Here is a 17,356-nt window from a genome sequence, read left to right as displayed (position 1 = left end):
TATATGAAATTCAAATTTCAGGGGCAATAAAAAAGGTATTTTTGGGAACACAGCCATGTTCATCTATGTACTGTCTATGGCTTTGAGCTACAGCAGCAGAGTTCAGTCATTGTGGCAAAGATTGTATGGCCTGCAAAGCCAAAAATATTTACACAAAAAGTTTGCCAAACCCTGTTATACTAGTCATTACGGAAGGATCTATAAAGGTGACCAGAATAGGACATAGATTCTGCTCTCAAAGAAAAGTATGTTGATGCAAAAGTAATTGCCGTTTTGTCATTACTTTCAATGGCAAAAACCACAATTACTTTTGTGCCAACCTAAACAATTTAGGAGGGGGTTAGGATTTGTATAAGAATCTTAAGGACAAGGAAAACAAGGCCAATGTCATAAGGGATGTTTGAGCTGAGTGAATATTCAAAGGAGGGGAAATTATCAAGAGGTATGGAAATAGAGACCTGCTCTATCTTAAATCCTTACCCTGGTTTATATGGTAACTGAAAAACAGCTACTGCACATGGAGTTCCTTTCATCTTACTTTAATCTGCCTCCATATACACATATACACAAGAGATCATAAAAGTGCTTTTCAAGAATGACTTTATTTTCAAAATTATATTTTTCTTAAGCCCCTAAAATATTCCATTTGAGCTAAAGTCATTTATAAGAAACTCTGACACATTGTCCATGAATTTTAGAGCTCAAAAGAATTTAGATATTATTTAACCCAATACTTTCATTTTAGAGATGAGAAAACTAAGTCCAGAAAGGTAAGGAGAATTTCTTAAGTTCAAACAACTAGTAAATGACTGAGCTGGCAGTAAAGGAGAGGAAAGGGATCTGTAATTCATAGTGTACTTGCTTCTACATATATCTTCTAATTGAATTCTCACAGCAGCCCTACAAGGTAGATCTTATGTCCATTTTACAAGACAAAAAACTGAAGCTCAGAGAAAGTAAAACAAAAATGTACCTAAGGTCTCACAGATAGTATTTATAGAAGCCAGAAACAAAAACTCCAAATCCTGTGATTTTTATACTTTATGATCTCCTGAGGAGTTGTAATAGAGTTTTTACACTAGCACACATGATTCCCCTAGTTCCAAAAAGAAGGCCTGCAGCTTAAATGAATGGTTTTCTCAAATCACCATGCGTGTGCCTTCCCCTTGGCGCAGTTCTGGCAAACTTGGATAAAAGAGCATTGGTCACTTACAGACTTGTCTTATGTTATTCTTTCCTCAAATTAAACCATACTGTGTCTTCATTTTGGAAACGTTGGTTCCCTTTCAGGGGTGCATGAAGTAAAAATCTGGCAGTAATGCTTCTGTTGTGCATTAGGCAGGCATTAGCTCAGATTAATGAATCATTTATTTGCATCACCAAATATAAACATACAGGTTAACCTGGTGCTTAGTTAGGACACAGAGTTTTAACCATTTGTTAGTTATAAAGTGTGGCTATGTAGTAATACGCTCACTAAAGCAAACAAACGAACAACAACAACAAAAACACTATAACTCTCATCCCTAAAAGACCCTGTGCTCTTCAAATGATATACTAAAGACTAGCTAGATGTTCACCCTATCATGTCCTCTTCTTCCTGAGCTTATGATTATATTATTAGCTTGGTGCAAAAGTGACTGTGGTTTTGCCAATTGCTTTACCAAACAACTGCAATTACTTTTGCACCAACCAAATACATTTCTCAGCGCCAGAGAAAGTAAGTACATCCACATGACATTCATCAGCCTCCATTACAGTTAGGTGTGGTCATATGACTGAGTCTGGCCACTAAAATGTGGGCAGAAGGGAACAATGCACCCTCCACCTAAGGCCTGCCATAAACCCTTCAGCACAGTCATCATATTCCCTCTCTTTCCTCATCTCTTAACCACACACAGAGCAGCTGTTGGAGATTCTCAAGACCATCTGAGACATGATTGAACCACTAAAGGGAAAGAAACTAGATTCCTCTGACTCCAATTAACCTACATTGGCTCAGTAAGAAAGGGAGAAGTAAGCTTATTGTGCTGTCATTGAGATTTGGGGGTGTTTTCACAGCATTTAGTCAGCCCAGGAGATTTTAAAGTGATTGCATTGGAAGGTTATGTGCCATGGCTCAAACGTTTCTAGCTGTTTGATTTTCTCATTCCCTTTGTATCCTATCTCACCTTATTTTCAACATTCATATTCCCAGTAGAGGTGGCTCTTCATTTTTCAGAGTGAATTTCATTACTGACAGCAACCAAATGACATACATTACCAAATTTTGTAAATAAAGATTAATCACACTTGCAATAAGTTTACCAATCAAAAGTAGTATGTGACTGTAAAGCAGTGACTCTAGTGCAAATCTGGCCCACAGCCTGGTTTTTGTAGATAAAGTTGTATTGGAACACAGCCATGCTCATTGTTCACATGCTCTCTACAGTTGCTTTCACTCAGGACAACAGCAGAGTTGAGTAGGTGCAACTTAGCCTGCACATTTTTAAATAATTACTATCTGGGCACTTTACAGAAAAATTTGTCAACTCTGCCTCTAAATGAACAAAACTCATTTCCTTCATTAATTGTCCTACTGACTTTGAATGCAATTCCAAGATAGAAATCCCAAAAAGTTTTAGGCGTGCTAGCATTGTGGGACCAATTACAGAAATCCCTAAGAAAATGACTTTGAGGTCACACGTCCGGAGGCCGAGCCGTCGCGTACCTAGGATGCCGCGAGGAAGCCGAAGCCGCACGTCCCGCATGGCCCCTCCAGCCAGCCAGGCCCCTCAGATAAGAGCTGCACCCAGGCCAGCACCAGTCGCTCAGCCACCAGCAGCGGCACCCCCATCTGCAGTTGGCTCTTCTGCTGCTGCGCCCCGGCAGCCAGGTCTGATGGCCCAGATGGCAACCACTGCAGCTGGCGTGGCTGTGGGCTCTGCTGTGGGGCACATACTGGGTCATGCCATTACTGGGGGCTTCAGTGGAGGAAGTAATGCTGAGCCTGCGAGGCCTGACATTACTTACCAGGAGCCTCGGGGAACCCAGCCGGCACAGCAGCAGCAGCCTTGCTTCTATGAGATCAGTTTCTGGAGTGTGCCCAGAACCAGGGTGACATCAAGCTCTGTGAGGGTTTCAGCGAGGTGCTGAAACAGTGCCGACTTGCAAACAGATTGGCCTAATCAAGAAGTTCAACCTGGAGAGATGGAAAATCAGCTCTCAAAACTAAATTAATTTAGTATAAAAATAGAATTGATAGTGAGGGTATAAAGTGTAACCATCAGTTCAACCTCTCCTGTCATTCCTAGCTTCCCTGCTTCAGAATTGAAATGGAAGGGGGGGTGTTCCTACTCTGTAGAATCTGGGATTGGGCAAATGTTTGTGTGGCCTCCTTAAACTAGCTGTTATGATTTTATTCTTTGTGAGTTAATTAGAATAAAGTCATTTTCTTCCAAAAAAAATGACTTTGAATAAAGAATTCTCATGTGAAAGAATATGTTCCATGGCACTGGTTAGAAATCAATCATATCCTAACTTTTAAACAAATTTAAAAGACAAGTTATATACTAGAGGGAACTATTTGTTGATAAAGCAGTAGTATCCAGAATAAATACAGAATTCCCACAAATAATTACTACTAATAATAAAACACCCTAAGAATACGGACAAAGGATATACACAGCAACTCACCAAAGACAAAAATCTAAATGTCCAATAAACTAATGAAAATGGTCTCTACCTCACTAATAATCAAGGAAATGCAACTTAAAGCAACAATGAAATATCATTTCACCTCTGAAAGACTGGAAAAACTTTTAAATGTGGAAACATCAAGTGGTGGCAAGAATGTGGGAAAGCAGGATATAATTTGGTTATAATTTGTATTATCACTTTGGAAAACAATTTGGTAGTTCCTAGTCAGCCTGAGTCCATGCATGCATCGCCTACAACTCAGCAATTCCACTTCCAGAAACGCACTCTACAGGAATTCCCACACATGAGCCTAAGAAGACTGTCCAAAGATGTGCATTGCAGCCCTGTTTATAACAGAAAAGAGTGGAAACAGCTTTCATCTGTAAGAAACAGGATAATAGAACTGGAGATTAATTCATTTTTGTGAAAGTATACAAGAGTTAAAATGAATTGACTGCTTCTACCTGGATAAATCTCAGAAACACAACGGTGATTTAAAAAACAATTGCAAATGAAATACACAGTAGCATACCATTTGTGTAAATTTTTTTAAATACACAGAATCATATTTTTATAGATATTTCTATAGTAAAATTATAAATACAACTTAAAAGTAAAAGTTTTTTAAAAATACAGGCTGGGCGCGGTGGCTCACCCTGTAATCCTAGCACTTTGGGAGGCCAAGGTGGGCACATCATGAGGTCAGGAGTTTGAGACCAGCCTGGCCAATATGGTGAAATGCTGTCTCTACTAAAAAACACAAAAATTAGCCAGACGTGGTGGCTTGTGCCTGTAGTCCCAGCTACTCAGGAGGCTGAGGCAGGAGAATCACTTGAACCCGGGAGGCAGAGGTTGCAGTGAGCCGAGATCATGCCACTGCATTCCAGCCGGGCCGACGGAGCGAGATTCCATCTCAAAAAGAAAAAAAAAATACAGACCACCTTCAGTTGATAGTTAGCTCTGAGAAGGGAGGGAAAGGGAAAGGATGGGTGTTGCACCTCAGCTGTCATCTTATAGTCCTTTCTTTAAAACAGAGAAAGAGTAAGTATGGCAAAATAATAACATTCATTTATTAGGTGGTTGACAAGTAGATCTCTGTTTATTAGGTTTTTTTTGTATATATATATATGTACATACATACAGATATTCAAAAGGAAAAAAGTAACCAGTCACTCCTCTTTAAAGCTACACTGGATTCTCTGCCCTCTGCACACAGTAGGACACTAGACACAATGTACATGACATTCAGGAGACCCTGCATTACCTGTCCATTCAGGGATGGGCCCACCTAGAGAAGCCAATTCTTATAACATATTCTTGCCTTAGGATTTTTGGAAAAGAGAAGTATCTGTGGCCCTCAAATAGGTATTTACATCCTTGCTCCTCAGGAGATTAGTGGCTCTACGAAGTTGCAACTTCCACGTATTTTGTGAGATTAACCCATGATTAGACATCTCCTCCTCTTTGCTCATAACATCAGTTTCCCTCCATTGCATCTGAGCATGGTTGTAACCTACACAGACCATACCTCGATGGCTGGAGTACATTCCTACCTCAGTCTATACCCTTGTCAGTTTTCTGCTGCATAGTCACATTCTTATGGTGCAATTCCTGAAAGTGAGCTAAACAGTCCCCTTCACATTTACCCCATCATCACACTCTTCCCTTCTTAACACCTGCCCTAGTCGTGATTCATTAATCACGATTGTGTTAACATACAATCAATGTCTCTCTAGACTGTAGGCTCACAGGGTAGGACTTTGGATTTTTACACAGCAGTATTTCCAGAGCCAAGCTCTGTGCATAGAACAGAACAGGTACTCACCAATTATTTGTAGAACGAATGGTTTCTGAAGTTCAGAAAGAGTCCTTTCTGGAATCAAAGACTGGGGATGAACAAAATCTATGTATGTCTACTCAGCATAAATACTATAACAGATAATGGATTAGAAGAACTCTGTAAATCTAATTTCTAAACCTGGCTTTGCTACTTACTAGCTCCAGGATCCTGAGAATTCTTAGATTATTTAAGAGCACTAAAGGAAGTTTGCAGCCTCAGAGGAGAAGCAATCCAGTTCATCCTTAGGAGGCCCAGCTCTTTTACTCACTGGCTACATGGTCCTGGGCAATTTATTTGACTTCTGAGTTTGCCTCCTTATCAAAAAACAGAAAGTAATCATTGTACCCACAGTACGAGTTATTATAGGTATTGTTATGTGAGTATAAAAACACTGCATAGTTACCCTGGACTGTATAAAGCCATCAAGAAATGTTAAGAAAGAAGGAGGAGAAGAAGAGAAGAAGCTATAGAAAACCACGTAAACCAGAAATTATAATACAATGTATTTTTATTCTCTGCAAAACATCATGCCATGCTCTGTGGGAAATGCAAAGAGATAAAGATATGCTCCTTGCCCTCAAGCAGCTTGCAGTTTGAAAGAGGCAAAGCATGTACATGTGAGAACTTAATGAATGCTCCAGCAATCACACTCTCTGGTATCTGCCCAAAGGAGGTGAAAACGTATGTCCTCACATAGAAATTTATAGTAGCTATATTCATAGTTGCAAAAACTTGGAAGCAACCAAGATATCCTTCAGTAGGCTAATGGAGAAATAAACTGTGGTATATCCAGACAATGGAATATTATTGAATACTCAAGAGAAATTAGCTCTCAAACCATGCAAAGACACAGAAAATTCGTAAACGCATGTTAGTAAGTGAAAGAAGGCAGCCTGAAAAAAAAAGGCTACATACTGTATGATTTCAACTATTACGACATTCTGGAAAAGGGAAAATTGTGGAGACAGTAAAAATATCAGTGGGATGCTGATAGCGAGGAAGGTTGTATGTGTGTTAAGGATATACTCTGTACTTGTTGCTCAATTTTGCTGTGAACCTAAAACTGCCTTAAAAAATAGTCTCTTTAAAAACATTTTAAAACAAGCAACATAAATAATGTGAGGCAGTTCTAAGTTTCATGGGCTTGGGGTAGACCAAAGTGCCAAAGGAGGGTGGGGACCAGAGCCACCAAGAGAAAGTCACTGTGAACTCAGCCCAGAAGACAGAACTGATGAGTCGGTGAGCAGGAACAATTTTTGACTCCTTTAAGGAATCCCGCCCATCCCAACACTGCTTAGGAGGAAGAGGCGGTTCCCTTTTTTGAGAACATATTTTTAAAGCTATTCTCCAAACTGTGTGCACTAAAAAGAGCAGTAAACACTCATCTCAATAAAACTCCTTAAATACAAAAATATTTAGTATGCCCAGTTTGACTCCTCTCGGTTATTTTTTTGTTAAATACTCAATGCAGAGTACAATTTACTTCTCCATTAAAAAAAAAAAATCTTTTTTCCATTCTGTTTTGGTTTTGGGGTTTTTGTTGTCATTTCTTCCTAAAGCTCTGTTTCCTCACATTTGCATCTCCCAGCCTTTTTAATGTGATATTCCATTTAAACTGCCTTTTAATTGTATGTGCTGCCTTGGCAGAACATGACTGATGTACTCGCGTTAATTAGGGCTCCAGTCAGCAGCCCGTGCCAGCTGGAAACTGAGAAACAAGCGTAAATTATTCTGTCATCAATCAGCTCGAAAATGTTTGAATCACTAATTAGTTTGCAATTTGGGTGACAGTTTATCTGACGCAGGCGGTGTCAGAAACTTCAGATCTTAGATGAATAATTTGCCAGGAACAAGCACAGATTCCCTGCTTTTAAATACATGAAGGTTTATCTGCATGTTGAAAGGTGGCTCAGCAGTCTTCATTAACTTCCAACTGGGACTATGTAAATCAGGAATCAGTGTGAGCCTCTTCAGGTCATGGTGGCTTACCAGATGATATTTAGAAAAAGAAAGCCTTTTTTCTTTTCTTTTTTATTAATAATTCATAAACTGATAGACAAGGATGTTTAGGCTTTAACCGCTTTAAAAAATCACAATGGTTTTCAAAAAAAAAAGCAATCACCCCCTTTTACATGAAAATTAGTTGTGCTGCATCTTGCTGTTTAACTGATTTATTCTCCTTCACCATCACGTGACTGGAATGTTAAATGGGGAGTGATTATTAGCCCTTGTCCTTTCAAGAAGGATCGTTATTGGGGTTTTGTTAAATGGCAGACTTATGTTTCTGCTTCAAGGGAAAGGTATGTAGACTCGGGTGAGGGCAGGAGGGAAGAACAAGCAGTAAAATAGAAAAGAGAAAGTTTTGTCTAAAAGCAATTTAAAAATCTATTATTTATTCAGTTAGGGGTGGTGGAACGGCCCCTTGTTATTTGAATCAAGGAGCTGGCCTAAGTAGTAACTTCCAGCGTTAACCGTGGACGAGAGGAGATGTTATCTGTGGGATAATTTTGGATTATGGTGCGATTTGGGTCTGCAGCTCCATCATCCCTACGTTTATAGGCCACATACCACCGTATGCACAGAGGACCAACGATAAAGGGAGTTGTCACCCTTCAAAATTTGTTTGCAAGAGGTCAGGTTAGTCTCCCTTGTTAATTGTAACAGACCTAGTGAGCTAGGAGCTGCAAAACCAATGCTGCCTGCTTCTAGAATGGAGAAGGGGAAGAAAGAAAGACAACTAAGTTTAGAATACTCCATTCCAGCTGGGCGCAGTGGCTCAAGCCTATAATCCCAACACTTTGGGAGGCTGAGGCGGGTGGATCAGAAGGTCAGGAGTTCAAGACCAGCCTGACCAAGATGGTGAAATCCCATCTCTACTAAAAATACAAAAATTAGCCGGGCATGGTGACGGGTGCCTGTAATCCCAGCTACTCGGGAGGCTGAGGCAGAGAATTGCTTGAACCCAGGAGGCGGAGGTTGCAGGGAGCCAAGAACTCGCAAAAGCAAGACTCTATCTTGGGAGGAAAAAAAAAAAAAGAATACGCCATTCCCTCTTCATTGCCAGCTACCAGAGTGAGTGAAGTTGTCTAGAAGAAGACAGAGGAGCTTAAGGAGTCCCACTGGTGAGAAGTTGGGCTTGGAGAATATGGAGCAGTGGGCAGTGTGGACTCCACGACTTGGTTCCACATAAGGCCTCAATATCCAGGAAGGGAAAGACAAGGTGAGGGAAACAAAACCAAAAATGTAAGGTGTATCACTTCTTTCTCTCAAATCAAGTCCCTAATTTCTTTCTTCCAAGGAGTTTCTTTAGCTCCCATAGCCCCAACGCTCTTCTGTCCATTATTCTTCCTCACAGAATTTTAGTTCACCATTTTACCCCTTGCTATGTGTACGAATGTTTGGCCCCTCCAAAACTCATGTTGAAATTCAATTGCCATTTTAACAGTATTAAGAGGTGGGACCCTTGAGAGGTGATCAGGGCATGAGGGCCCCATCGTCACTGGTGGGATTGGTGCCATTACAAAAGGGCAAGTTCGCGCCTCTCTCACTCACTTCTATTCTTTTGTAGTGTGAGAAAGAGCGTTCCTCCTCTCTTGAGGATGCAGCATTTAAGGCCCCATCTTGGAAGCAGAGACCAGACCCTCATCAGACACCAAAGCTGCCAGCCCCTTGACCTTAGACTTCCTGGCCCCTAGAATCATGAGAAATAAATTTCCATTGTTTATAAATTACTTAGTCTGTGGTATTGTTAACAGCCACACAACATGGACCAAGACAACCCCCTACCTCGTCCACTTTGCTAATTCAGGCCGTGCAGTCTCTCCCCTGGATTAACAAAGTTCCTAACTAGGTGCCCTCTCTTTATCTCTTCTTCCCCTCCCCACTCTCCCCACAGCTCCATATCAGTCCATTTGAACCCATCCTTCAACACAGGTGGATGAATGGAGAGGAGGAAGGAAACTGTGTTTGGTAAGGACAATGAAAACAACAAAAGATAAAAAGTTAAGAATTCCCACATTATGTTGAGAGGACAGTGAAAAAGTAATCAGACTGATGAGTTCTATAAAACATGGGGTATTTTGGTTTAAGGATGCAGCATTTATCCTTGGGGTAATGAGGAATCACTGAAAATTTTCAAGTAAGGAAGTAATATAATGAAGTTAGTAAGTGAATTGTACATTGTCTACAGTTTGAGTAATAACTGTTTTGACTGTGTGCCTTAAAATTGGCTTAGTTAGAACAGAAAGGTCCTAAATGTCTTCCCCTCTGATCTGTGAAAGTTTCTCACTCAATGAAAGGAAAATTTAAGGCAGTTTTTGTAAAAAAATAAAATAAAATAAATATAAGACACTGATGAGACAAGTTATAGCCTGGTAGAAAATGTTAATAGCTACAAACCATATAGCCAACAAAGGACTAGTATCAAAAATATGTAAAGAACTCTCAAAACTCAACAGTAAAAAAAAAAAAAAAAAAAAAAAAATCCAATTAGAAAATAAGCAAAAGACACAAATTTTGCTGAAGAAGATGTACAGATGACAAATATACACATAAAAAGATATTCAGCATCATTAGCCATTAGGGAAATGCTAATTAAAGCCACAGTGAGATATCACTTCATACCCATTTGAATGCTTAATAGACAAAATGGTAGTATCGCAAAATGCTGGCAACAATACAAAAATTGTATTACTCATACACTGCCAGTAGAAATACAAAATACTACAGCCACTCCAGAATTGAGCAAGCCAATTTCTCAAAAAAACTAAAAATGCAACTACTGTATGAATGAGTAATTGCACTCTTGGGCCTCCCGTCCAGAAAAATAAAAACTATGTTTACACAAAAACCTGTGCATAAATGTCCATAGATGCTTTAGACATAATAGCTAAAAACCAGAAAGAAATCTCCTGTCCTTCAAAGGGTGAGTGGCTAAACAAACTGTTATACATCCATAGTGTGGAATATTACTGAGCAATAAAAAGAAACAAACTGTTCATACATGCAATAACTTGGATGAATCTTAAGGAAATTATACTGAGTCAAAAAAGTCAATCCTAAAAAGTTACATGCTTGCATTTTATGTACCATTCTTGAATGGGCAAAATATGTAGATGGAAAACATATTGCTTGGTTTTTGGATGTTAGCAGTATAGGAAGAAAAGAAGGTACATGGCCTTAAAAGGGAAAAATGAGGGATTTCTGTGATGGTGGAGCCGTTTCTGTATCTTGACTGTGGTGGAGGATACATGAATCTGCAATGTGACAAAATTACATAAAACTATGCAATTGCACACACACACATTCACTAACTAGTATGAGTAAAATTCGGGAAATCTGAGTAAGATTGTTAGACTGCATCAATGTCAATATCCTGGTTGTGATGTGCACTATAGTTTTACATGATGTTAGCATTGGAGAAAACTGAGTAAAGTGTATACAAGATCTCTCTGTATTATTTCTGCATATGATTCTGCAATTACCTCAAAATAAAAAGTTTAATTAATAAAAATATGTAGTCCAGAACAAACGCTGTCAGTGCCTCTGCTTGAAAGATCTGCAGAAACAGGAGAAACTCATGGAGAATCTTGTCCCAACATTTCCAGAGTGAGAAAGGGAATAGGCGTTGTACTACACAAAGCTATAAAGAGATCCAGATTGATGGTGGCTCTACCGGGTTCAGCACATGGCTTCCAATGTCACTGTGGTATTGGAGGAGTGAAGTCACCATCTCAGAGAGCTGAAAAGGGAAAGGGCATGAAGGAGCATACAAGGGAGATTTACAAGCCAAGCTTAAAAGTGGTGCACACCACCTGCTAAAATGAACAAACAAACGACTTCATCACAGTCTGGCAGGAGACTCTAAAATAATTTCAAACCTTCCTCTCCTGAGTGCTTCTGTGAAGAATCAAAATAGCCCCTTTTCATGAAAATATTGAAAATTATATCTCTAGAATCCCTGGAAAATGAAAGGAAAGATGATAGTGCTATTTAGTACTGTCAACAAAAGCAATGATCTCTAAATTGAGACTTTTTTAGATCATTTGTTTCACTGTCAAGCTATTCATTAAAAATTCTCAATTCAGTAATGGGATTGTTGGGTGAAATGGTATTTCTGGTACTAGATCCTTGAGGAATCGCCACACTGTCTTCCACAATGGTTGAACTAAGTAACACTCCCACAAACAGTGTAAAAGTGTTCCTATTTCTCCACATCCTCCCCAGCATCTGTTGTTTCCTGACTTTTTTTTTTTTTTTATTATACTTTAGGTTTTAGGGTACATGTGCACAATGTGCAGGTTTGTTACATATGTATCCATGTGCCATGTTGATTTCCTGCACCCATTAACTCGTCATTTAGCATTAGGTATCTCTCCTAATGCTGTCCCTCCCCTCTCCCCCAACCCCACAACAGTCCCCGGAGTGTGATGTTCCCCTTGCTGTGTCCATGAGTTCTCATTGTTCAATTCCCACCTATGAGTGAGAACATGCGGTGTTTGGTTTTTTGTCCTTGCGATAGTTTACTGAGAATGATGTTTTCCAGAAATACCATTTGACCCAACAATCCCATTACTGGATATATACCCAAAGAATTATAAATCATGCTACTATAAAGACACATGCACACATATGTTTATTGTGGCACTGTTCACAATAGCAAAGACTTGGAACCAATCCAAGTGCCCATCAATGATAGACTAAAGAAAATGTGGCACATATTCATCATGGAATACTATGCAGCCATAAAAAAGGATGAGTTCATGCCCTTTGCAGGGACATGAAGCTGGAAACCATCATTCCCAGCAAACTAACACAAGGACAGAAAACCAAACACTGAATGTTCTCACTCATAAATGAGAGTTGAACAATGAGAACACATGGACACAGAGAGGGGAACATCACACACTGGGGCCTGTTGTGGGGTGGGGGGCTAGGGGAGGGATAGCATTAGGAGAAATACTTAGTGTAGATAACGGGTTGATGGGTGCAGCAAACCACCATGGCATGTGTATACCTATGTAACAAACCTGCACATTCTGCACATGTACCCCAGAACTTAAAGTATAATTTACAAAATAATAAAAAAAGGAAGATAAATTGCTTTTTTGATAGGAATTGTGTAAATTTATCAGAATATACTAGAATTTCTGTGTTTGTATGGCACAAACCTGTTGCCATCCTACGAACAGCAAATACATGTATATATGAAGTTGTGTTTATACAATTCAGTTAACTAATTAAACAGTTTTGTTCAATCATACAAAAAAAAAAATTCTCAATTGACCATAAAAATGATAAGTATGTGAGGTGATACATGTGTTAATTAGCTTGGTTTAGCCATTCCACAATGTATACATATTTCAAAACATCATTTGTGCATGATAAATATGTACAATTTTTGTCAATTTAAAAACTTAAAAAAATCACTGAAAAACAATCTAAGATTACTGTGTAAACCTAGTAGCACCTAAATTGTCTTATAAACATTATCATATTGACATAAATTAAGCATTTGAGAAAGTACCACATGAGACAAGTTAAGTTTTCCATGGGGAGGCAAGAGGGAAGACAGGCTCAAACCTTGTTTTTAGTAGATCACTCCTGGGTAGGACACGACAGAAAAATGGCTTGGGCAGCTCAGATGTATCATATGAGCGTTGGATTCCATGCAGAACCTATAAGGAAATTAGAACTCACCTACTTCTCAACCAATTACCTGACTTATCCAAACATTCATTTTACTAATGTACACCAATATGCAAGTACTGCACTAGATACTAGCAATTCAGTAGTGGGCAAGAGAGACCCAGCCTATGCTCCATGGAGTACAGAACCTCTTGGAGAATCCAGATATATGCAGCAAGCCATTTCAAATAGAACGTGTCACATGCCCTGAAAGTGGAAGTAGAGTTTACTATGAGAGCATATAGCAGGAGTCCAGCCTTAATCAGTGAAGACTTCCTTGTGAGAGATTAAACTAACACATTATGAGTAATTAGGAGTTAAGTAGGAGAAGAGGATGGAAAAGAAGTAGAGCTGTGTGCATTGGGTCAATAATGTTTTCTTGTGATGAGGGCAATTGTAACAAAGATTGCAGAAGTTTGGGTGAGCATCGCAAGCTCCAACCAATGTAAAAAAAAAAAAAAAAAAAAGGGAAGCTTAGTAAGAAGAATGAGACTCTAGATGACTTACAAGTGCGTATGCTGACTCTGTAATGATGCTCAGGAATGAAGTCTGCTTGCAGCAGAAAGGAAGTCAACAGAAGAAAACGTGCTCTTTCTCTGGCCTTTAACCTCCTTCCTTCTGTCCACTCCTGCAATGCAGAAGACTAAATTCCTGGCTGTGTATCTATTTCTCTTGGTATATATATTTCCCAACATCAGTTCTGATTTTTTAATTCATCCAGTATCCTGTTCCAGCTTTCTCCTGGAAAGCATCTAAAAGCCTGATTTGCCATTTTTGTCTACTAGGCTATGGATTCAGCTATTTAATCTTGTTTCTTTACCATCCTTAGAGTATTGTCCTCAACTGTACGATTCAAGATAGCTCAGCACCTTGTCCAGAGTCTAGCTGGAAAATAAGGGAGAGAGGAAAGGGAATATGCCCTTTTCTTCATACACATTTGCACACTTCCCACTCACAGGCCTTCCATTGGCCAGAGCTTAGTCATATCTCCGCACCAGGACCTAAGAAAGACTGAGAAACGTATCCTTTGGTTGCGGTGGCCAAGCGCCTAGCTAAAAATTGAGAATTCCATCCTATAACCTACACTGATAGAACCACTTAAATTCTTCCTGCAGCTTCCATATTGTTTGGCCAACAAACAATAAGATGAGGGGGGAAATGGATATTGGGACAAATAGCAATCTCTGCCACATCATTCTTTGAAAATGATTGATCCCTTGTTTAAGAATTTAAGGCAACTTCAATGCAAGCTAGTTCAGTAGTAAAGCCACATTGATACTGAAATACAAAGAAAGAAAAATCATGTTACAAAAGCTGTGATCATTCATTTGATGGGAACACATCAGGTCACTTTGTTTAGCTCTAGAAATCTGTAGACTGAAGAAAAAAAGAATTCTTTCCACCAGCCATCTTGCACTATGCACTGAGAATTCCCATAGCTTTGGGAAGGCTGTCTGAAGTTAGAGAAAAAAAGAGGGAGGTTTTTTTTAGCCTAGTTTGATTCATTACATCTGTTAAAAGACAGAGATAATCGGCCTGCTCCTTTATCCTATCACATAACATCAGAACGTAGTAATTCTGTCCTATAACCTACACAGATAAAACCATTTAAATTCTTCCTGCAGCTTCTGAACCACTCCAGCCTCCAAGCAGTTTCCTGGAGGGAAATATAAAGTTGGTACCTCGCTGCTTCAGTATTGATCCAGTTTGTTCCCAGCTCTGCTCTGACCTCAGTATCCCAGTTTCTAAGAGGTTGGGTTCTTGTCTGGTCCTTGTTCCTCACTGCTTGTCTTGACCCCTATTTCCCCTGTGGATCAGTTCCCTTCTCATATTTCCTGTGAGAAAGTATAGGCATTTCTTCTTTGGCCCCCTTCCCATTTATAGTCAGTCTTCTAATAGCTGGATTCCTTCATTTCTTAGGTGGAACTACTACTATATTCACCACACAATTTGAGGACTAGACTCTTAAACACCAGTCTCTTTGGGAGAAAGAGAAAGGCCACTGCTGGGCCAATCAATCTTAAACTCTCCAAGCTCTTGTTCTCTCAACCCCTCCCCCTAGTTCTTTCTTTCTCAGGCTTTCTTTCTCTCTCTCTCTCACACACACCCCACATATTGGTCTAGTATTGATCTTTTATAATAGTATTAGCAATTATGTCCTGCATGTCCTTTTCCCTCATTGCATTCTTTTCTAGTTTGAGATATGCCTTCAGATTTCTCTGAGTCCTTGGAATCATCAATGTGGGACCTAATTTTTATTTGAAGATATTAGCTCTTTGGTTCTACCTAGATTCCTGAAATTGCCTTCTACAAATGGGGATAGTCCATAACTGCCTTAGATAGTGTGTGGCTTTTTGAAATGATGTTATGGTCAGCTTTTGCCAGGTTGTGCTGTAAACAAATCCAAAATTTCAACCACTTACTGCAGCAAACATTAATTTCTCATTCACATTGTACATTGGCTACAGCTCTACTCCATGCTTGCTCTATTTGGAAACAAAGTCTGAAGAAAAAGCCCCCATCTGGGACATATCAGTCTCAAGGCAGAGAAAAAAAAGAGGTGGTAAAGGCAATGATAGCTCTTAGAGCCTCTGCTCAAAATGTCACATGTCACTTGCACTCACATGCCATTGGCCAAAACAAGTCACAATGCCAGGTCACACGACAGTGGAACAGAAGTTATAATCCCTCTACCGAAACAGATCTGGTAGATAAGAGCTTCTATCTTTCAACAGAAATATAATCTACTAAAAACTTTCCCAAAATGTCCCCAGGAGCTTTCTGGGTTACCTGACAAATTACTTTGGACGAAAGATGTCTTCCCTGAAGTAGGAAGGACTAAAACTCTACACACCTCTCAAGACCTCCATGGATTGGGTAACTGGCTTTTTCCACCCATTACTACAAATACCTGCACTTAAGCTAAGTCTGTGTGGCACCCAAAGAGTCTTTTTGATTCCCCTGAAAAAAGTCGCTCTCAAGCTTGACCCATTAAAAAAAGAGGACAACGGAGTGGAGGGGGCTCGGAAAGGGTCCCAGCCCTGGAGCACAACCACAGAGCCTCCACCAGGTGCCAGTGCAAACATGCCTCTGTGCAAGATCCAAGAAATGGATGACTGTGTACCTGCATGCTGACCTATGATCTGTAAGCCTCTTCTTTAACCCCAACTGAGGTGGCATTTTGGAATTCATTCTCACTACAGTCTTCCATATTTGAGCTTAGATTTACAAGTCCCCAGTCAAGAGATTGTTGTATTCCATCTTCCTTCTCAGTGTCATAATCAAAATGTAGACCCACTGCCATCAGGTATCAATGGTGAGCATGCCACAGCCTTTCACTCCAAATACTCTGGGGCCCCATAATGATGGTTACCTACATCCAGAATGATTGAGCAAGCATTTTCATTCTACATGGTTGTTACTGAAAAAAAAAAAAAAAAAAAAAAAACCAGCAACAACAAAAAAAATAGTTATTACAACAGAAAATGCCAACAATTATTAACACTAGTCTATTACCTTTCATTTAAAAAAAAATGAGATATGAGAAGAATCTAAATAAACTTAAAATGTCAAAGGAGCCCTTAGGAATTATCTTTAAATTCTTCATTTCCTTTAGCACACTCAAAAAATGGTGTTTAATTATTTCTCTTACTTACTATATTATCATTCTAAGAAGTCCTCAGGCTTGAATGGTTTCAAGTCCTGCCAGGAGCTCAGAAGTGTGATCAAGTTTTGTATGACAGTGGCCTGTGATCATTGCACCACTATAGTAACTCACAACAGAGTTTAAATATATTGTAGCTCTGTTATCACCATTTCCCCCAACTATATCAACTATATCCATGGCAGACATTGATAATTAGTTCCAGCACTCTTTCCTTCTGTCCCTAAAATCAGCCATCCAATGCCACTCCACATAGTGCTCCTGGCAGCAACTAGCCTTTGTTATGGGATGATGCTGAATATGAAACCTGGTTGCCATCTTGGTCCGGTGGAAATGGGAAATCCTTTGCCACCACAACAGCTGTCTGTGATCAAACCTTCCTCCTGAGGTGCTTTCTGAGACTATTTTAGTTTTCTTTTGCTATGAATTTGACCTTGTCCAGCCATATAGTGTGGCCACATGATTTTAATTTAGAAAGTTTGGTTTTA

At 39.5% G+C, this 17,356-nt stretch overlaps 2 long non-coding RNA genes and 1 pseudogene across 2 annotated transcripts in view; 1 reads left to right on the top strand and 2 right to left on the bottom strand.

The window, feature by feature from the left end:
• Nucleotides 1–17,356, bottom strand: part of LOC134736301 (uncharacterized) — a 90,788-nt gene that overhangs the window by 8,916 nt on the left and 64,516 nt on the right. The gene's annotated exons all lie outside the window — the stretch shown is intronic.
• On the top strand, nucleotides 2,685–3,440 carry LOC129479289 (coiled-coil-helix-coiled-coil-helix domain-containing protein 2-like; annotated as a pseudogene).
• LOC129479290 (uncharacterized) lies at nucleotides 11,369–14,132 on the bottom strand. The gene is made up of 3 exons (XR_008656635.1): nucleotides 14,025–14,132; nucleotides 13,100–13,194; nucleotides 11,369–11,477 (listed from the first exon to the last, which is right to left on the bottom strand). It is a non-coding gene; the product is annotated as an uncharacterized lncRNA (long non-coding RNA).

This window comes from Symphalangus syndactylus, chromosome 3, assembly GCF_028878055.3.
Source record: "Symphalangus syndactylus isolate Jambi chromosome 3, NHGRI_mSymSyn1-v2.1_pri, whole genome shotgun sequence".
NCBI classification, from domain to species: Eukaryota; Metazoa; Chordata; class Mammalia; order Primates; family Hylobatidae; genus Symphalangus; species Symphalangus syndactylus.
Note: the sequence above shows the minus strand (reverse complement) of the source record. Positions and strands in the feature narration are given on the sequence as shown.